Genomic DNA, 22,937 nt, shown 5'->3' with positions numbered 1-22,937 from the left:
GAATATCAAAAAAGATAAATATATTTTTTGAAAGAATATGGTAAGGAAGTATCAGAGCTGAGATGTCATTCTATATCTGGCCAATTCCAAACCTCTTCTCTCTACTACATCAAACTGGGACCTAATATTATCATTATACCTACATAATCATAACAGAAGCCTCAACAATGTGCTTGCACAAGGTTCCATACAGTTCCCTGGCCTGTAGGGCATACAAAAACTCCACAGAATGTCTACAGTCCTGGGGCTTAGGAATAAAGATGATTTTAGCACTAAGAATAGAAGCGGATAGAAAGTTGAGGTAGTTTTAATGCTGTGAGGTAGAGAGATGAGCCTCCATAGCTGGGAAAACATGATTTTGACAGTAATTGTGGAACACACAGGTAGGAAGCTTTTAATAAATGTTGATGGAGAGGAAGAAAAGAAGGGAGGAAGGAAGGAAGGAAGGAAGGAAGGAAGGGAATTCATGATGCTTAATTTTGATTAACAATGTCTGTCCAGCCCAGCTTTCTTTGTTCCCATTATTCATTATATTTGTTTTATCCACACACTTTATAGGGGAATATTTAAGGACAGAAACATTGGAATCAGACTCATCTCAGTTCAAATATCAGCTCCAGCTCCTATCTAACCTGGCCAAGAAAATGACCATCTCTATGCCCCCCATTTTCTAATCTGTAAAATGGAGATCTTAATAGTCCAACACTAAGGGCTATTATGAAGGTCAAATGGTTTGCCATGGAGTCTGTGACAAGGAAAATGCTCAAACAATGATGGCCTTGAAATCATACACCTCTAACTGCAGAACTGTTATTCCAATGCTCTTCCTTTCCCGTCCTTGTTAATTTTATTCAGTTCATATTGCTGCTTTGCGTCCCTAGCCTCAGTGGGTATTTATGGTCCCTGCTTATTGTAGGGCTAGAGCCTGCAGCCGCTAGCCATCTGGTCCAGCAGGCTCCTGGAGCCCATGAGCTCCCCCAGATGGATGGTTTTACCTCAGTCTGGAAATTCTAGGGAGTTCCCTGGGCTGAACAGGCAATAGTGTCCCCTGGGTTATTCAGAAAAGAAGTCCCTTTAGGGTGAAGCCCAATTGATGGAGCTGGCTTTGGCAGCTCATGGTTTGCTGGCTTACTGGAACCAAGGGTGATGTGACTCAGCTTCCATACAAATCAGGAGGAAAGCAGGCTGGTGGGTGTCCCAGGGCCAGAATCATCATGCTAGCACTCACTCCAAGCAGGACCCTGAGTGAGGCACTTAGGATTCGATGAAAGAAGCATGAGGAGCCAAGAACAAGTCCCCTGCTCACATATTGTATGTGACTCAAAAGAAAGCTCAAAATAAAGCTAACAGGTACATTTGTTCATCCTTTAAGTGGCTCACAATTCTCAAAATGTATTCAGTACAAGAGTGAGATGTTCAACATGGGAGACAGAGAAGCCGTATGAGTCTCAACCCTGCCTCTCAAGGGAAACACTTAGCTACATAAAATAACCAAAAGGCCCTCACAAAGCAATAATCTCTCTGAAAGGTAAAGTACTGGCATGGCAATATTCATCTGAGAAGTGTACAAGGGCACTTTCATGTGAGGCCTAGATGGGATGGTGTCTTTACTATGGTGGTTTTAGGCATTAAACAAGGCATAGACATAAGACCTGAGTCTTGAAGTTAGATCATCCATTCACTACTAAATGTATTTTCCTCTCACTGTCACATAACTATCTCCCTCAGAAGCAGAGCCCATCTAACAGGCTTCCTGCAAAGAAGCAGAGTTACTTGGGATTTTGAAAAATATGGTGATTCGTGGAGAGAAAGGGCATGTGGTATGAAGAATGAATGCGAAAGGGACTGGGCTCAGTAAGCCAAATGACTGCTTCACAATTAGACTGTACTGCAAAGAGCTGCACAGCTAGAATAAAGAGACCCAGCTCCCTCCCCACTGGAATTGCTTTCCCCTCTCATGCTGTCCCCTCCCTTCCCACACCCCTGGAAGCTGCCTGCCATCAGACAGGACTGGGCTATCCTACAGACACACCAAGGGAGGTTCAGACTTGAGGGCTTGGGTCTTCTGGGATTATTCACTCAAAAAAACAGAACCTTGTCAAGCTGCCATAATCACAATATTCCATCTGTTTCTGATGGAGATAAATGTAACAGGAGACATAGGGCCGAAGAGCAGGGGCTGGCTAAAGGGAATGAGGTGAGAAGCATCTTGGGTGGATATGATATTAGTCACACATGTTAACCCCGCCTTGGGCTGGGAATCTAGAAATGAGAAATAAAGTAGGCCATGAAAGAAGGATTACAAGAGCACAGTTCCAAACTCCCACAGGATCCAACAGCATTAAAACTGAGGACCCAAGGTGAAACAATCAGCACTTCATCCCACCCTGTAATTCTTCTACTTACCTTCTGTCTTCCCCAGGGCTCATACATGAGGCAAAGCCATTTTTCCTAAAAAGTGGAGAGTGAGAAAATTCACAGAAACAGCTCTGTGCTCTAACACTGCTTAGAAGAAGATATAGAGAAAGCAAGCATGCTCTTGTGTCTTCATGTGAGACTGAATTATCATATGGCAGCTTAACTATTTGGGTAAGATTCTGAGAAGGGCACTACACTAAGCCAGCCAGGCATCCTAACACTGGAAAAACCCTGCCCCAATGGAAAGATCACTCAGGGGAGAAATTGTGGGGAAAGCCACAAGAAGCACTTTTCTTTGTGACTGAAAGAGGACGGGGGGGGGGGGGTAACCAAGGGCTACTGAAAACACTGTCATGTGAATGAGCATGGGGTTCCACTTTGCTTCTCAGGGACAGAGTAAGATAGCTCTACTTACTCATATTCTAGGAGGTTTCATGGGCTGAATAGAATATGATGATGGAAAATAGAAATCCCCAAACAACTAGAAAGGTCAAGGGTTGGGGCTGAACGATGGCATATTGGTGAGTTTTCTCATGAAATAGTACCAGATGTTTTGGATAAATTCTCCTTGTATGAGAAGATTACACTCCCCCAACCAAAACACAGATTGTTGACTTATCTTCTCTCTACCTTTTTAATACTACTTGCAGGGTGATGTCTTTGGCTATTACTATAATAGAGACACCCATTAGAGCTATCACCTTCTTAAGAGATGCTATTTGATAGGGAGATGCAGAGGCACAATCTTCCCCACACAGGTGCCTTCTCATGCTTGTTTGAAAAAGCAGCAATTCTGTACATGAGCTGTGAAGGGAAATGTGGCAGGATGGATGGGCAGGGAGGAGAAAGGAATCACCCTCACCATCCTGAATGACACCTTCATGAATTCCATCAGCTTACCCACCTGCGTGTCAGCACCTGGAAGCTGTGTTCTAAACCAAACAGAAGGCTCTCTGTTTCCCCTTAATAAAGAGTTGACAGGGGGCACCTGGGTGACTCAGTCAGTTGGGCATCCGACTTCGGCTCAGGTCATGATCCCGCGGTCGGTGAGTTCGAGCCCCGCATCGGGTTCTGTGCTGACAGTTGAGAGCCTGGAGCCTGTTTCAGATTCTGTGTCACCCTCTCTCTCTGACCCTCCCCCATTCATGCTCTGTCTCTCTCTGTCTCAAAAATAAATAAGTGTTAAAAAAAAAAAAAAAGAGTTGACATCCAGGCTCACTGTCTCTTTTGGCTCAGCATGGCTCTCAAGAACTTTCATAGGCTGACCTTGAGCATAGTTTTCTATTCTCACCTCCCTCTCTCCCTGCTCCTTGGGCCACACCCAAGCCTCCGCACAGGCGATGACTCTAACACCTGATGTTCTCTCATAGTTCCATCTTTGTGCACAAGCTCTCTGCTCAGAGGGTCTCCCCTTCCCACTCTCTCTTCTCAGACTAGTGAGATCTTGTCATCCTGTAAGTCCCAGCTCATATGTCCCTTTTCTGTGATGTTGTTGTTGGTTTCCCTCAGTTATTCGGTACCTACTGGTATTTGTAGGTGCTTTGTAAGTGCAAATAATATGGCTATCACATTATATTTCAGTCATTGAAAGGTCTGGTTCACACACACACACACACACACACACTATACCAAAGCTATCATGTATTTAATATTTACTAAATTCTGGCCATTAATATTTCTAGTTTCCAAATAAAGAAGCAAAGGCTAAACTATGCTAATATACATAACTAACTAGTGCTGGAGTTGGGACTCCAACTCTTGTCCCTTTGACTCCAAAGCCATACTCTTCATTAGTATATTCCCTATCGTCTCCACCCCATTAGAGTGGGACCCCTAAAAGGCAGAAAATGATAGTTCAGCAGAAAACAAGCTGACTCTGCATTTAGATACAGTTGTAAATGCCAGCTCCAACAATGATTAGTTGGGTGATCTGGGGGAAGTTACTTAACCTCAAACCAATACTCACTTTTTCCATCTGTAAAGTGGTGGTAAAAAAACTGTTTATTTCATAATATTATTTCAAGCATTAAAATATGTTGCAAAATAAATAGGCACTGCCAAGAATGTGAGCTCTAGCCCTTGTTTTTATTTGTTCCCTCAGTCTTTAGAATAACACTGTCACTGAGTGAGGACTCTGAATTTCTGTAGAATGAATACATTTTAAAAAGTAGATTTCCTCCTGAAAGGGGGAAATGCCTGACAGAGAACTGAGGTGAGGGTGCGGAGGGTGAGCCTTAAAATGGTAAATAAAATTGAGAGCAAACTATTGTGACTCTTGCTCTTAAGCTACCTCTTTTCCAAATACTTGATTTGGGTAAATATTCCAAGGATTGGAATCTTCCTCCTCCTCCTCCTCCTCCTCCTCCTCCCCTTCTTCTTCTTCTTCTTCTTCTTCTTCTTCTTCTTATGCTTCTTCTTCTTATGCTTCTGCCCACTACATCCACTCCCTCCCCTTCTCTTCTTCTCTTTGTTTATCTCCCTCTCTACTTCTCTCTTTTCATCCCTCTCTTTCCCCCTTTCTCCCCCTCCCCTTTTCTCTCTCTCTCTCTGTCACAAACACTCTCTCTCTCTCTCTCTCTCAGACCCTAGGAACCACTTCTGAGCATCAGCTTGCCATGTCCAGATGTGTAGTCAGCAGGACCTACACAGGCCTACTCAGCATCCTCTCAGAGGATCTCACACAGCTGTACCAATACCTGTTAGGAGTGCTTCCAATGGGAAGTAACAACCTCATGCAAAGTGGGTTATAAGAATAGAGATTTCCCCTCCTCTTGGAACATGAAGTTGGGGGATGGGAAGAAAGTTACTAGTGTTGAGATACTGAAAGAGGCCATCTGGGGTCCAGGCTCAACCTTCTAGCTTTCTACCCTCAACATTTGTGTTCACACTTGCCACCTTGTGCCTACAAAATAGCTTCTGACATTCAAGGCGAGAAAAAAGGAAAAGGCTAATGTAAGTAGTAACTGAGCTTTTTATTCATTATGGAAAAGCTTTCCTGGAAACCAACTCCCACTTACATCCCACTGGCCAAACGCAGTGCAGAGGAGGCTGGGACATCAGGAAGCATGGTCAATCCTTAGGATGGGCCACCAGCTGCCCCAAGCAGGGATCTTATGAGCCAGTAAGGGGCATAGGTATTAGGGCCCCCAATAGTGTTCCCACAACCCACACTTCCTCCTTCTTCCATTTTCCTCTTAACTTAGAGTGTGCTGGTCTTTGAAATACATAGGCTAATGGCCAGAGAAACATGCTACCACCTTCCTCACTTTTCACATCTCAACAAATGCTTCACAAATTGTTGGCAGGGAGAAAAAAAGTGTAAATCAGTCCACGAATACAAATGCTGCTGGGAGATCCTGGAGACGTGAGCCCAGCCCTGTCACTGTTTATTGAAGGCATGGAAGGTGAGCAGGTCGAGAGCATGAGGCTGCATGACTAAGTGACATCAACTGCGAGCATCAGCAACTCTTTTCAGGAGACCAGAAAAAAGAAGGGCGCCTGGCCTGAACTAAAGCTGAACTTTTCACCCCTTCCCTATGGGAAAGAACAGAACTCAACATGCCCGAAGAACATGACAGAAAGTGTCAAGACAAAGGCCAAAATTATACTGAGCTGGGGCTTGAAGTCTGGGAGGAAACCATCAGTTCCTTCTCTTCCTTCTATCTTTACAACTATACCCACATGGTAAGGGGGAGGAGCCAGGAAAGTATCAGGGAAGGATGATGCAGAAAGTTCTGCAGAATAGGTATCACAATGTCCAGTCCAGATTCCTACTCCTTAGCATTAGCAACAATAAATTTTGTTCTCATACTTGCAATGTTTAATTTCTAGAGTGATTTAATGTTGAGATTACTTAGTCTTTTCACCATGCACATGTAAGAGCTCTGCATTTAAGAGATGAGTACAAAGCTATGATCGTGTCCAAGATTCCACGCACCACACATCAATGCTAACACCCAGGGTGTGCCAACTAAAGGTTCAGAGGAGCCACGCAGAGGATCCCCAATGTGCTGAGCTGAGTGTCTTTATTCACCCTCCCCTTTGAATCATCCACACCATAAAATGTACTTTCCAAGACAGGAGTAAAGTGCTTCAGGTAGCTAAAGAAACAGCACGTATGTTACTTTTTTCTCTGACTCCATTCCCCACTCCCCACCCCTACCTACCTACACACACACACACACACACACACACACACACACACAATCAGCTCATCAAGGGAAGCTGAGGGTGGAGATACTTCTTCAAGAGCCAGAAATTCATTGACTCCACTCTAAATGAAAAGGAAAAAAAATCCCCACTGTCAGCGTCCACTTTTGTCTCTTGGAGAATAACACCTCCTTCAGCAGCTGACATAAGGGAGAAAAAGACAATTAAAATTTGACATCTTTGCTCATTCAATTTACCTTTGCCAAAAACCACAGAAACACAATCAGGGCTTTTTGAGTAAATCGGTAATTTGAGGGAAGGTGGCACAGTTAAAAGTGGTTCAAATTTAGCGTCTAATAATAGCTCAATTAAGACACAGATCCATCTGTTTCTACTTGAGGAGTTTTGCAAAACCCAAAGACTAGTTATTTTCTTTTCCTTTTCTTTTAACTGTATACACTGGCCCTTCTTCCACCACCCTCACAAACACCCACAGAGAACTTGTCATTCCCCTTCAGGGAGCTGACCTCTGCTTCCTGATTTAGCACCCCATTAGCCATTTCTTTGGCACAGAGCAGCCCTGCATCTGAGCACAAATGTGGGGATGTTTGAGTGAAAACTGGACTTGTTTCCTGACTCAGCATGAGTCTCCACAGTGCCTGCAACTTGTGTCTCTGTCTAGCTACCAAGATGGGAAATTGCATTATCTGTTCCTCATACCCTCCAAAAATTGGTGAGAAAATGGTGTAAACAGCCTCGGCAGTCCTCGGAGGAAGGTGCCCCTCCAGGGCTGTTCACTGAGCTTCTGTGATATTACTGCAGGTTGGGAATTGGTGTTAGAAGCCCTCACACTTTCACTCCTTTTGGTTCTTATCAGTCCAATGTGAAAGCAAGAGAGGAAGGAGGAGGGAGAGAGGGAAAATTTGTGAATGTTCTGTGTGAGTGTGTTGGGGGATGGCAACAGAGGGACAGAGTGGGGGATCAGATTCAACCATTAAAGTCAAAGGGAACCTAGCACTATAGTAATGTAAAATTATTTATTGCCCAGCCTCTTTGGTCCAAGGTAAGTATATCCCTGTCTCTCCAATCCTGCAATAGAATAGAAACAGAAAAGATCTTTGGAGTTTCCCAACTAGGTCAAACACTTTGAGACAATCCATGAAGGGCAATTTACTCTCCCTATGACAGCTCCATGGAGCTTCTTGCTGACCTGTTTCTCTTCTTTGTCCACTTGTTTCAACAAATATCCCATTGCTATCAAAACAAAGCCTGTCTTCCCAACTTTCCTATGACCCTGCATCCAAATTCTAGGTGTTTGGGGTGCCTGGGTGGTTCAGTCAGTTAAGCTTTTGACTCTTGATTTTGGCTCAGGTCATGATGTCATGGTTTGTGTCATTGGGTTCTGCGCTGACAGCACTGAGCCTGCTTGGAATTCTCTCTCTCTCCTTCTCTCTCTCTCTGCCTCTCCCCCTCTTGCACTTCTCTCTCTCTCTCTCTCTCTCTCTCTCCCTCAAAATAAATAAATAAACGTTTAAAAACAAATTCTAAGTTCTTGCCTTGGCAGTTGTATTCACACTCTCCTGGGGTCATGGGATCAGGAGGGGCTCTACCAATAGATTTTAACTGATGGACTTCAAGCTGTCGTTCTCTGGCTTCAAAGGGAAAAAGTAGGACCTAAGAAACTGAGATCTGTAAGTTGAACTCATTCATTGTCTCTTAATCTACACCAATAGCCTCTAATTGTTTACTGTCATCTTTATTTTTAGTGCTGGTGTTCAGGCCATATTCAGACTGCTGACAAGCTCTGATTAATAATGGATGAGCACAAATAAAAATTGGCACTAATAAAAAAAAAAGCCAAGCAAAACAATGGACAAATTGAGACTATCCAATCAATCACCAGCCCCCATCATTATCTGTGAAGAGTATTTAAGTAAGCACAAGAGAGAAGAGGGATGAAAGATGAAGTCATATAATGTTTATAATGTTTTAAAAATCCAGAACTCTTATGATATTCATTAAAAATCTCAATGGGCAGATATAGAAACAGTAATTAGGTATCCACTTTGGACGTGACTCACACTTTTAGAATAATGCTGTTACTATCCAGCCTATTCTTCGGCTCAGTGGAGTAAAGGACTGGATTCCAAGTCTCAAGACTTTGTCCTAGATATCTGATTCCTCACTTGACTTCTCTATGCCAGATAAACATAGCTATACAATTAAATGAATTTAAAACTTCTGTAAGAATGCCTTCTAGATTTTCAAAAGGATGGTGATGCTAAAAATCAAAAGCATTCTCGATCTTGGGCAGAGGGCCAGGAAGTCCCATCTACAAATATTCAGACCAATCAGATCTGGTGGAACGAAGTCTCAAGTGATTGCAAGGCTAAATCAATTCCAAGGGTATTTGTCTGCCCTCTTGTTTCTAAGAAAAGGAAACGTATGCGTCCTGATTTAGCTTGCAACAAAAGTAATAATTTGTTACACAATAACTTAAAATGAATTAGGAATTTCTTGTCCTTATTAAAAAATACTTAGGGGGGCGCCTGGGTGGCGCAGTCGGTTAAGCGTCCGACTTCAGCCAGGTCACGATCTCACGGTCCGTGAGTTCGAGCCCCGCGTCGGGCTCTGGGCTGATGGCTCAGAGCCTGGAGCCTGTTTCCGATTCTGTGTCTCCCTCTCTCTCTGTCCCTCCCCCATTCATGCTCTGTCTCTCTCTGTCCCAAAAATAAATAAACGTTGAAAAAAAAAAAAATTAAAAAAAAAAAAAAAAAAAAAAATACTTAGGAACAAAAACAAAAGAGAAATGCATTACTAAACAATGATAAGCCAATAATTTCACTCTTAGTAGGCAATACCACAATAAACATCATCCTCAACTTGTCAATGTGGAGAAGCTTTCCAAAAAGGATTTTCAAGAGAAGGAAGAGACCAAGTCATTAGCTTTATTGAGAAATGCTACAGAAGAGGAAAGCTTTTTAGTAGGATAAGAGTAGTAGCAGTAAATAATTGAATCAAAGCACAGGGCCAGTTGGCATATCTGCACTTTTCTAACCACACACACCATATTTCATCATGACATAAGATATTGTCACAAAGTACAGGGAGTCATGAGCTGTAATGGAACAATACATCATTCCACAACCCCATGCCATGCACTCAAAACTCCATGGATTTGAAAAGAGTCCCCAATTCTATACCATTACTTACACACACACACACACACACACACACACACACACACACACACAACTTCAACTTTCTACTATGTTAAACAAAACAATGATGAAAGGTAAAGAATATATGCTTTAACACTTACCTGACCATGCAGTATTCGATAAGAAGCATTAAATTCAGTCAGAAAACTGAAGTTAAGCACTGGCTCCATTATTCACCAGCTTGGGATTTCAGGTGTGCCATGGTTAAAGAGCAAATGAAAGAACATTGGCTTTGGAACCCAAATCTAAAGTTAATATCTTATAACAACCAGTCCACCATCGGTCCCTTGTTCAACTTATAATTTAACTCAATTTCTTTACCTGAGAAATGGGTTGAAGGGTTAAAAATAACTACACATTTTACTTCCTCCTGAAGTGGTCGTGAGGATTCAATGAAAAAAATGCATGGGAAAGCTCCTAGTAAACCTTGAGGAGCTATACCAACATTTGTTACTATATTTAATGTCTATGGACCTGACTTTTCTCCTTTATCAAATTCGGGTTAAAATGAAATCCCTCTCCTGCTTCCTTACAGGATTTTCTCAGGACTAAGCAAGCTCATGTATATGGATGTGCTTGGGAAACAATAAACCACTTCATAAATGATTGTCATTATATTAGGTTAACCTTGAAATTCCCAATGTCCTCCAACCGAAACAAGCTGGGACCTTCTCAAAGCTAAATGTCCTTCATTCCTCATTCTGGTGGCCTTGTACCAAAGAACTTGCCTGACATATTAACAATCTGGCAAATATTGCCATTCTTGTGTATTCCATCCTTCCTTTTCCAATTTAAATAATTGTTTGCATAGATCTGCATAAGTTATACATCAGTTGTTACTTTACTTAGGCATTTGAGTTGAAAATAATCAAGCTATTATTAACACTCATTCTTATTTTCTTCCTGTATTCTGAAAAATAAAATTTTCTTCTCTTTCAGAGAAAAGCATATAGTTCATAATAAAAAATAAAGAGCAAAAATGAAAACAAAAAAGACCAAAAACAAAAACAATACAAGGTGGTTATGGTTCATTTCCCATTCCAGAAGCTCCCACACTCCAAAACCTGCCTACCTCTGACTATTTGGTTAGTTGAAGCTGTGTAAGCTTTTTTTTTTTTTCTTTCCACTTCCAATATAAGAATAGCCTTATTAGTTTTTTGCAGATTATAAACATGTTTTATTTATTATAAAAGCAAATAAAAAATACATTAAAGTATACCCACATTTTACATATTCACCTATATATATATATATATATATATATATATATATATACACAAGAGTCTATAACCTGCCATATTTCCAGTCATATTTCTGCCAAATACAAAGCCTTCATTAAGCTTTTTCATCATTTGTATGTATCATATGCACTTAGCCATTTAATTTAAATTGCTTCTGATTTTTCACTAATACAAAAATGCTGTGCAGCTAATTTAAAAAACTTTGAACATATGCCCACTATATGATGCAATCACTCTACTCCTAGGTCAATAACCTACAGAAATGAAAGTGTATGTCTACAAAAAGACAGCTGTTCATAGAAACTTTATTTATAATGTCCAAGACTGTAAGCAACCCAATAATCAATCCCTCAATGGGTGAATGGATGGCTCAATTGTGGTACATCCATACAATGGAATGAAAAATAATGGCCACAGTAACGTAAATGAATCTCAAAATAATTAAGTTCATCCATAAAAGCTAGACAAGAACTTGTTCTATAACATTCCATTTATATAAAAGTCTAGAAAATACAATATAACTTAGAGGAATAGAAATTAGATTAGTGATTGCCCAGGAGTGAGGGAGTAGGGAGGCATTACCAAAGGACATGAGACATTTGAGATGAGAGATATGTTCACTATATTAACTGTGGTGATTGTGTACATATATCACAACCTATTGACTTGTTTAAATATGTGCAGTTTTTTGTGTGTTAGTTATATTTCAATAAAGTGATTCAAAATGGTGAGAAGTGTCTCTGTGAACTAGTGGAATTCCTTCCTTAGAATCTTTTTGCCTTGGGCACTGATTAGAAACATAACATCTTAACAGATTGCCCTGCTACCAATCTGACCTTCCTATACACTATTCCTTTTGCTGGATTAATCTTCCTCAAGCTCAGTTCTGATCAAAACTTTTCATCTGCTCCTCATTTTTCACTTAGTGAACTCTCCATATCAACTGCTTATTTTGGCATCCATGAACCAACATTATTTGGCCCCTACCTCCCTTTCTACACTCTACTTATTTTATGGAGTCCGTGTAGCATGTGCCAACTGAGTAATCAAGTGGGAATGGCACTGAACTAAGTCATTCCTTGTGTGACACTCAATTTCCTCATCTGTAAAATGGGGTAGTAATTATTTGACTAAAATGTTGTAATAAAATTTTTCAAAGCAGAATTTTAAACTGTTAGTTTACACCATATTACTCTGTCTAGACATTCCTCAAACTGTGCTCTCATTCCTCAAACTTCATATATGCCATTCCCTTCTCTGTCTTTACATATCACAATTCTGCCCACCCTTCATGACCATTTCCTCCATAAGTCTACATCTGAATTTTCATGATCTGTGAGATGTGCTTACCTCATGACACTTGTATGCTTATCACATACTTAAGTTTGTATGCTTGCCATATAAGCACATAACTTCCTTCTATGTGTTTTGGTAAGTTGCTCAAAGACAGGACTTCCTGATTCACCTTTGTCTTCACCGTCTCCTGGCAGATGCGCATTGCAGACAATGTGCCACAAAAACTTGTTTTCAGGTGAAGGGAAAGAAGAATCCCAGGTACCCTCTCCTCTGGGTATGATTTAGGTGTCATTTCTCAGATTCCAAGAAGAAAATAACCCTGGAACTATTTTTAGAGATGACCTGAGAACAGAACTATAAACTTGATGCCCAAATGGCAGTGTCCAGGGTCCGGTACCATGGCCTGACATGACCACCCTGTGTGGCTTGCCTAACAAGACGGAACTTGGGATCTTCTTGTTATCTCCTGTAAGCTTCACCTAATCCTCAGTTGAGCTGTTGCTGTGGCTTTCACTTCTACTTAAATCATAACACTTTTCTGATAGTCTCTTGCCTCATTTTCTTCTATGGGGCTATTATCTCTCTTAGGAGAAACACCACATATCTGTGCTCTTACAGCACCCAGCATGGTGCTGGACACACAGTGCTCATTAAATAAGGTGTCTTGGGAATCTCATGACAGAACTATTGGTTTCTCATTGTTCTTCATTCCCAGGCCTTTTATAATGAAATCGTGTGTACATATTTTGGCAATTAAAAAGTTATAAATTGTTTAACCATCAAGAGGGTAGGCAATAAAGACTTTATTCCATAATGATCATTGAGAACATGCACAATATTTATGACAGCAACAAATTCTAAGCAACCAAATGCCCAAGTGATGGAGGATTGGTTAAATAAATTATGATACAGCCATATGCTGCAGTACTATACAGAGATTAAAAATAGTATAGGAATTATTTGTAAAAGGAAAATACTCACATACATAAAAAATTACCAAAAAGTACCAGAAAGATTATAAAACCATTTGTAGTGAATGATACAAATATCTGTATCTATATCTACATATAATTCATAAATATAGAAATACGACTACATGGGTATTTACCAACAGTTGAACAGTGATGCCTGCTTGGAGTTGAGATTATATTATGAGCTGTTTGTAGTCTTCTTGTTTGCCTGCACTTTCTAAATTTTGACCGTTAAATATGATCTATTTGATAGAGTAATTGGGAATAGCCAGGCATGTGAATCAGGGAGTCCAGATAGAAGATATCCAGAGGCAAAGAGAAACTAATGCAGTGAAACTAGTTAATACAAAATCACAATATAGTAACAATCTGTTTTTATTAAAACCTTGAACATTTTGCATTAAAGAAGCATGAAAACTATTTTGATCTAACTTCTCACCCACTATAGGAATCCCCTCCACAACAGCCCTCCAGGTATTTTGTAGGGCAATAGGAAAGAAGGAGGAAGGGGAGGGGGTAAAAGGAAGAAAAAGAAAGGAGAGAAATGGTGGAAGGGAAGGAGGAGGAGGGAACACATCTGCCTTAGTGTTTCTATGTCCAGTAGTCAATGTTGGTACAAAACTAAAGCAAATCAAGAATGGAGATTTGAGTCATCCCACCAGATAGGAAATCCTACCAGGTGGAGGTGCTGCCTGAGGGCAACGGGCACATGTCATGGGCAATGCATGAGAGAATGAAAGTTTAGTTGAAGCATGAAGTTGCAGGGCACCCATGTAAAGTATATAAAGGTGTATGTGGATTCAGAGTAGTCAAGGGGCCAACTGTGCTGAATATTTTCCTTTGGCTCCAAATTTACCTTCCAGACTTTGCCCTATACCTGGAATAATGAGAAATACACTTTCTGGTCAGCTCATAAGACCTGCCAATTGAGAGTACAAATTGAATCCAAAAGGTGGGGTATGAGAAGGCTACTTTTTTCCTCTTTTCCCGTGTTTCTGTCATGGGTATCCAGAATTGGCAGAAGACCTCCAGTGGCTGCAGTTGGCTTCAACCTCTAGCTTCTGTTTAGAAATCCCAGAACTAATCTCATCATGTTCTCCCACAGGTGCCCCATTTTCAGAAATCTGAGCACTAATTCCAAACGGTCTGTCCTCTGAGCTGCTATGTCCCGAGTTCCACCCCTTCCCCTTCTCCTCCATCTCCATGGAGTGGTAGCTACTTCCTATGGTTATCTTGGGGGCACATATTCATTTCTTTTGGATCTTTTAGTTCCCCAACACTGCTGTAGCTAATTCTCTTTATTGAATTCTCTCTGTTGGAAATACATAGTGTGGTTCCCATTTCGTCACTGGACACAGATGAACATCATGAGAGAGAAGGAAAAATAACCATGAAGCATGTGTTTCCCCTGTGTCAGGAACTATGCTCAGTGCTGCTAGCACATTACTTCATTTTAATCACAGGCAGTTCATTCGAGACCTTTAGGGTGAATCAGTTCTTTGCTCAATAGCACCAGTTGTTAAAAAGTTTAATACACCACAATGAGCTGAAATCTGCCTCCCTGTAATCCCAGGCATTACTCTTTATTCTAACACCAGAAGCCATCCAGTTGATCCAATTTATCTTTTTATGCTTCAGATGTTTGGAAAAAGCAATGTCTCCCCAAAGTCTTTTCTTTTACAAATTAAATATCTCCAGTCCTTCCAACCATTTTTCTTCAGATAGGATTTTTATCTTTTCCTTCACTTTCCTAGGCCACCTCCCTTGGACCAAAGTTTTGTGTCAATATGTATCTCCAATCCTGCCCGAAAGAGAACAAAACATTTTACATTTTGTATGACCTCTCAGGAGAACAGTAAAACCACTACCTCCTATACCCAAAACATCACACTTGTATTAGATTTAACATTTGTGGTACGTATTGGCAGTGGGCGGGGTGGTCAGCTTTTCCTCCTATTGGGCCAATAGCCTTGTAAGGGTGCCCTTTCCACATACAATCAAGTCAGACCCCACACCCCTGCAAACTGGAAATTAATTGCAAATATTCACCTTTATCTCTACTGGCTCTCATTCTGTAATTGTTTGATCAATTATTCTCAGCAACTGAAATCTTTTTAAATCTTGACTTCCCTTTGTCAACATTGTTGACTATCCAGATTTTTGCTGTATGCAAATTTGGTAATCATGCCTTCTATTTCGCCATTAAATCTTTGAAAAAGGCAGAACTCAAAACGGGCCTATATCAAAATCCATGCATAATGATTTTCCAGATCAGCCACCCAAAACAGGTTACTGTATGTACTTTGAAGGAACCTGTGCGCCTTCTAATTAGTTCACACACTAATGATTTGGTCTAAAAATTGGCTCCCTTTGCCCTGGGCCATCACCATCTTGTGTGTTGATTCCCCCACTCTGCTGCATTTCTGTACATTCTACCTCGTATATTTCTGTCTCCATTTCCAGCCTTTGGGTTGAACTCAGAGATCTCCCTCTGTGGTCACACCCGTTTCTTTAAAGGTTCCACTTATCTCTCTAGTTATCAGGAGATTTGGTGATTCTGTATTCAGGGTGTCCCAATCATTTTAGCTATCATCATGGCTAACATTGCCATCAAATTTTAAATACATATTTGCTTGAAGACTCAAGTACATGGCTATGTAGTATCTCCTTCTTTATAAGGTGAGTTCCCAGGTTCTTACCCCTTTCACTTTAACTCTTGGCCCTCCCTGGACAGGTTATGCTCCATTTCTTTAAAGGTAGACTTAGTTCAACATTCTCAAACTATGTTCCACTAAATGTCAAATGGTGTTACATAAAAGTTGTGTTCTATAGTTAAATGATTTTGGTAGACCCTGCATATAATAGCCATCTGTTGATGATTCACAGGTTACATTAACATATTAAAGAGTCCAAAATGTCCTGTAGTAAAGAAACCAGTTTCACCTTAATTAACCTAACACCTCCCCTATTTAATTGACCACAGAACTCTTTCTGGAATATGTATTAATAGCTGTGAGACTATGCTTCTCTTAGAGCTTTCAGAACACAGCTAGAAAACAGTTTGGGAAATATTGGATTAAAGGGTAATATTGTCTCTGTATGTAAATTTGTTCAACATTTACTAATTATATGCTTGATTCTGAAATACCAAATTGAGTCTCATATGGCTTAAAACTTGGTGGCTGAAATACAAATGACTGGCCAGAATATAAATACAAGACCAGGCAAAATGCAATGGGATCATGAAAGAGGATGCAGTCAATTCACATGAAGTGTACTAGGGAGGGTTTAAAGGAATAACATTTCATTTAGATCAAAAGAATAAAGAATATTTCAAAGGGCCTCAGAAGTTAGGGGGAGAAAGACCATTTACAGTTTCAATTTTGGAAGGGATAGGGAGACACCTAATTCCTTCAATAATTCATATATATATATGAATATTTATACATATATATAATTTTTCTTTAATTAATCTTCATAAAACATGCCCTTTTGTCTAATTTATGAAAAGTATAGTACTCTGAATATACAATGCCTAACATGGAATCAATGAAGACTGTCACCATCCTTCTGGTAGAAAATTTCAATATTGCCTAAAATTCTCTCTTCTTTTTTGATAACTTGGACTGTATTGTCCTAAATTATGCTTGCTGTCAATAGAAATTTTCTTAATTGGTGCCTTAGCTAAACCATATTTCTCTTATCCTGTATCTTTTTAAAGATTGTTTTTAACCCAAAAATGTGACTTTATATTTATTCCTGTTAAATTCAATATGGTTACATTCCATTCACAGGCTGTCAGTTTCATTTGTGATTCTTAGTTTGTCATCCAACATATTTAGTCTCTCCCCCCAGCTTCTTGTCATTCCCAATCTTGTAGGTATGCCTTAGCTTATCGTTATATGTACCCTCATTTGAGTCATCTATGAAGTCATTTCCCAAGACAGGTCTAGGACAGAAACCTGAGGTCCTGCACACTCACATCAACACAACACCACGTATAGGCCAAGGAGGTCCACATGTGGGTTACATCCTCCAGAAAGGCCATTAGCCCCATGGCATGAAGGGAAGAGAGAAAGGTGAGAAGGGCATGAAATGTGATTAAGTATCAGTTAAACCCAGAGTCTGAAGGTTGTGTATTCCTTTAGGGAGCCTGGCAGTGGGAAAGCACTGTTAGGCTCAACACGGAGAGAAATACATCCGCTGATCAGGATGGTGCATTGACTGGGTAAGGAGGGATGGGTTGAGAGACCGTGCTATAGCATAAATGAGAGGGTGGGACTCTGAACTCCACAAGTGGCAGAGACACTGGAAATGTAGAAATTGGCAGAGAAAGTGTCATGGGCAGTTTAAGAAGTGAGGGGGAGGGTTGCCTGGGTGGCTTAGTCAGTTAAGCATCATCAAACTCTTGATTGCAGCTCAGGTCATGATCTCATCGTTCTTAGGATTGAGCTCCAAGTCTCTGTCTCTCTCTCTCTCTCTCTCTCTCTCTCTCTCTCTCTTCCTCTCTCACTTATGCTTTCTCCCTCTCTTAAAATTAACAAATAAACTTTAAAAAAGAAGTGAGGGGGAAGCCCAAACAGAAACTTCTGTTTCTATATCAGGCAGCAAGTACATGTATGTTAGTAATAGAAGAAGAAGAATTCAGCATGTTGTACAGTGAATTAGGGATTTTACAGAATTTACACACAGAGGTGTTGGCAACAAATCTATGGTGGAGACGTGTTGCTCAGACATATACCTTCTGGAGTCATCTGTGATAACTTACCTCATAAAAAGTCACCTGTGATAACTTACACTCAGCCCTGGAGAAATCATGGAGAATGAAGACAAGAAGAAGAAAGAACATGATAGAAATTCTGTATTCAAGGGAGAACTCAGGAGGAGGAATCAGAGGAAGAGAGACTACAGAACACTTAGGCAAGCACATGGAGGCTCAGAAGTGAGTGGTATTCTACCTGACAAATGAAACAAGATTTCTAAGGAGTGACTGATTAAGGATTTGTTTGTCCAAGTTCATTTCAGTGTTCAGATACAAACACTTTACGTGGACATGTTCATAGTGGGATATTTTATTACTCATCTCTATAAGTTTTCAGAGTCCTCGAAAGAGCCACTTAGCCTGAGAAGTGTCACATCTGCAACCCATAGCTACTTGCACCTCCCAGAGGGAAGCTTGGAGCAGGAGCCCACCTTTCCAGGGTGGCTGCCACTCCTCCTTGGGGCGATGATCCTCTGCGGATGTCTCAAGCCAGGGCAAGTGCCAGACTGTGATGCACCATCTCATCAATATGCCTTTTCTCTGCTTGCCTCCAGCTGCCAACTAATTTGGGGAGGCGGAGGGATGGAAAGGTGGTGTTATTACTTTTGACTCGGCTTACTGTTTTGGCCCTTTACACATAATCTGCCCCCTGACCCGACATTAGCATAATGTTCATTAATCAAGCTCTGGCCTCCAATTAATGCCCAGCTGTGTGGATGTTGTATATTTAATAGCTTCTGAATCACTCAGGCAAAAGGTTAGGCAAATGATTTTGGCAGGAAGGGTGGGGAACATCCTAATTCTGAGAGTGCCCCGAGGCCTCTACCCATGCAGTAAGTATGTTTGATCTTAAGTCTGTGAGTGACTGGGGAAGGAAGCCAGGAGCCCGTGTTGGCCAAGCCTCCTCCAGCCCCTCCCCCACCCCAGATGGACTAGAGACAACACTCTCTTCCATCCTTCTGGCCTGGGGCTACACACCCCCACATCATTGCCCAGGCAGCCAGCCAATGAAGAAAGCCCTGATTTATTGCTCTTGGCAGTGTCTAGGCTGGGCATTTCTATAAACCCAGGACCATGGCTGACTAATAAAACATACACTCAGATTCGCCCCTCAATAAATGTCTTTCAACCTTTAATCCTGTTTGTTGCAGTCTTTAAGGGAGCATTGATTCAGCAGGCAATGAGGGCTTTTCCTCCCATCTATCTCATACCGATCAATGTTCTGTCACCCCACTCCATCCAGCCCGACAAAGAAGAAGCCTCTGAGGGGAGAGGAGGGCATCTCTCCAGATTTATTTCACTGCTTATGAAAGGAGTTTTTAAAACTGCCACCAAAATCCCGTTCCTCCACAGTTTTTTTTCTGATCCTCAGCTCCTCTAGGTGACCTCCTTGGAATTGGAGCACAGAACCCAGGTCACAGATCATAGCACAGACACCAAGGAGCCCTTAGTACAACTCATCCCAAAGGCAAGTTCTAAGTTTCTTCTCTTTGCCACATTCCCATCTTCTGCACTCCTTTTCCTACCGTAGTTAATAACACCGACATGCACCAGTCACCGAGAGATTAAACCTGAGCCATCTGCATGCCTCCCTCTCTTTCCTGCATGCCCGAACAGTTGCTGCTTCCTGAATGCACCTCACTTTCATCCTGTTTTCTTCTTAGTTCAAATTCTGATACCTCCTACACTGACCACTGCAAGAGTTCACTAACTGATAACCATTTTTTCTGGTTCCACCCTAGCCATCAGCTTTCTGGACTTGCGGTGATAACGCTCTTTCTAAAACACAGATCTGATCATTTCATTCCTGATTAGAAATATTTGAGTAACTTGCCCAAGGTCACACAGCTGGCAGGTATCTGAGTGAAGATGTAAACGCAGTTGGGCCATCAGTAATCCACCACTCTCCCACCTGAGACACTTATCCCTTCTTCATGTAAACTGAGGACAGGGATCAGACTGCATTTGTTTTTGTCACCACCACTCATTTCCCAGCATCAAACACAGCACTCAGAATATTAGGGAATGTTTGGTAAATATTTACTCACTAAACATACCACAAACTCCATCCTGAGATCGTGTGAAGTGTGAATGAAGTGAACAGCAATTGAGGTTCTTAGAAGGTGATTTATAAACCCTAATAGAATCAGAACCAGCTATTCATTGTTGAGTGATAAATGAGCTTACGGGTCCATTCTGTTGGCTGAGACTCTATGTTCCTAAGTCTCACACGAGGACAGCAGTGAGTAGGGAATAAGTCCACCTGTGTTGCACACCCTGGGTAAACACAGTCTACACTCACAGTGAGTGGAGGGAGGGGTGTATGACAGACCAGGGCAAACTAACTACTCTCCCAAGCACAGCAGGGATGTGTGAGTGGTGTCCCAGAAGGGTATCATGCCCATCTCTGCTCACCTGTGGACCTATTCTGAATATCACTTCCCCACCCACCTGGTCCTCCTCTCCTTTAGTAGTAAAGACAAGCAAATATTCCTGTAGTCTGCCAGTATAAATGCCAGACTACCCCAGCTGTGTGATTCAATTAGCAACAGTGTATACAATTTCTGGGGAGACTTTTGACAGCAGTTTTCCAACAGCCCCATAGATTAATGTGCCCGCCAAAGGCTATTCTGCTGTGGACGCCAACTACCCAGCACTGACTTCCTACTTCCGGCCCCCTCCCACCTGTCACCTATCACCTTCCTCTCCCTTCCAAGCCACGGGCCAGAAGAAAGCAGGAATTGTCAAGATTCACTTAGATGGTGGCCTTAGGTTTATAGTGTTAACATCTCACTCAAGGGTTGGCAAGAAAGACACTAATAAAAGAAGAAGCCAACCTAACCAGATGAGAAATGAAAGACAATTAACTCTGTGATGCTGTTTTCCTTCTCCTTTCTGGCATTGAAAGTCAAACTGAGATGCAAGTGAATTCATTTTTGTTAGCTTCCTTTTCTATTAGTCCTAGCTCCTGTGTCTTACCGCAAAAGAAACCTCCCTGCCCCAACCTCTTGTACTGAGTTCCAACTGCTTCCCCGAAGTGTCCCACAGTCAGAAGGCTGCTAGCATCGTCAGATATATGGCCCAGAGTCCACCTATGGATTTTCAGGACACACACAGACAACACTCATCCTTGCACACACCCTTGTGATAGTCCTTTTTAAGTCCCTCTGTGGTGGTCACATCACACATCCCTGGACAGCTGACTCTGAGCAAGAGTCTGAAGACTTCCATCCCAAGATGTCCATACTGGACAGTGGGGAGATGGATGGACATAAGCTATTGTTCTGACAAGAAGAGGGCAAGACAGACCAAAGCACTGAGTCATAAAGTAAGTACCCCAAAAAGGCACACCAGCTTCTCAGATGATCCTGTGGTCTGCCTTGGGTTCCCATCCTTGTGAAATCCCCTCCTTGTTGCTTGTGAGTAGTACTTAGTGACTAGTAATGAATAGAAGAAGGAGGAAATGTAGATGGGAAGCCAGCTGCCCTCTGGAGAGACCCTTCTCCCCCCCACCCCCCGCATCATGAAGCTCCTGGCTGCTGACAGCCTGTGAGTTTGGACTTGGATCCTCAAGGCCAGTCAGGCCGGAAGACTGCAGCTGTGGCTGGTCTGTTAATTGCTAGGTCTCTTGAAAGTCTCTAAGCCAGAAAAGCCCAGAGAAGCCTCTTGCAGATTCCTGACCCACAGAAATGGAGATAATAGTGTCTGCTGCTTTAATCTACTAAATTGTGGGGTAATTTGTTATGCAGCAATAAAAAACAAATGCATTTGGCTACATGTGTTTTGCCTTAATTGGAGGCAGAAGCTAAGTATTCTCTCTTGATCACCTGCAGGGCAAAGTTCAAGCTGAGAAATTCCAGAGCCTTAGCTTCTGGTCTGGTGCTACAGTCTCAAAATTAGGAAGAAAGTGGACACATGGGCAGCTTGCTATGTCCCAGTCGCTGTGATGCGTGCTTTCCTAAACTTCAGTGTGTTCAATCCTACTAACAACCTGCATTTTCTGATGAGGAAGCTGATGTTTAGGAGAAGGGTTTGCCCATGTCATGAACATCCACTGAGGTCACCAGAGTCCCACACCTGAGCTCAGAAAAGAAGCACCAGGCACTAACGTGACCAAGGAAAATCATTCTCTTTCTTGTAAAATACTATAATCTCTGTTATCTGTAACATACCCAGACTTCAGAGAGGATGGAGGAAAAGCTGGAGCAGCAGCAACTTGGCTCCAGAAATTGGTTACAAAGCAGAAATCCAGATGTTTTCTTTTTTCTCTCTCTAAACATCAAGTCGGGCGGCAGCTTGCAACACTCTGTGTGGCCCAACTGAAGAAATTCTAAACATTGCTTCAAGGATCTAACTCACAACTCATCTTAAACCATCACAAGAAGACTCCCATTAGAGAGGGAGTGGGGAAGTGTGTGTTAATGAGCTGAAGTGAGAGAATGGGTATGAATAAGCAGAAGCGTGAATACAGCATGCGAGGCAAATGAAATAATCACCCAGCTTACCATTGTTACAACGCAATAAATTTAATGTAATTCCTAAAGGCCAACCCAGTTTTTTCTTTCTTTTTTTTTAACTCCTTTTTACATTTCCAGAATTATACTTTAATTAGCATAACATTTAAATTAGCGAATGGAATCTTAATTAGCGGAAGAAATAGACTTTTGTTGGAGTGGTAACTAAAACAAATAAATCCACTTCCTCTTTCAAGAGCAGTTTGCTTATGGCACATTTAATAGCCTAGTGTACCATAAACAATTTGAGGGAAAGATAAGTAATTAAATTAGAAGACACACTGGCCAGCTCCCAGCTCTAAGGAACTATTTTTTCCTCTTCCTCTCTCAAAAGGGCTCCCTCCCCTTTCTGCTTATCCTGGGGG

At 41.5% G+C, this 22,937-nt stretch overlaps 1 protein-coding gene and 1 long non-coding RNA gene across 3 annotated transcripts in view; both read right to left on the bottom strand.

Annotated features, from left to right (window-relative positions):
* The window catches only part of OPCML (opioid binding protein/cell adhesion molecule like), a 1,068,196-nt gene that overhangs the window by 900,544 nt on the left and 144,715 nt on the right, over positions 1–22,937 (bottom strand). The window lies entirely within an intron of this gene.
* LOC132661099 (uncharacterized) lies at positions 14,637–20,204 on the bottom strand. The gene is made up of 3 exons (XR_009602043.3): positions 20,116–20,204; positions 18,490–18,619; positions 14,637–15,097 (listed from the first exon to the last, which is right to left on the bottom strand). It is a non-coding gene; the product is annotated as an uncharacterized LOC132661099 (long non-coding RNA).

This window comes from Panthera onca, chromosome D1, assembly GCF_046562875.1.
Source record: "Panthera onca isolate mPanOnc1 chromosome D1, mPanOnc1 haplotype 2, whole genome shotgun sequence".
In the NCBI taxonomy this organism is placed as follows: Eukaryota; Metazoa; Chordata; class Mammalia; order Carnivora; family Felidae; genus Panthera; species Panthera onca.
Note: the sequence above shows the minus strand (reverse complement) of the source record. Positions and strands in the feature narration are given on the sequence as shown.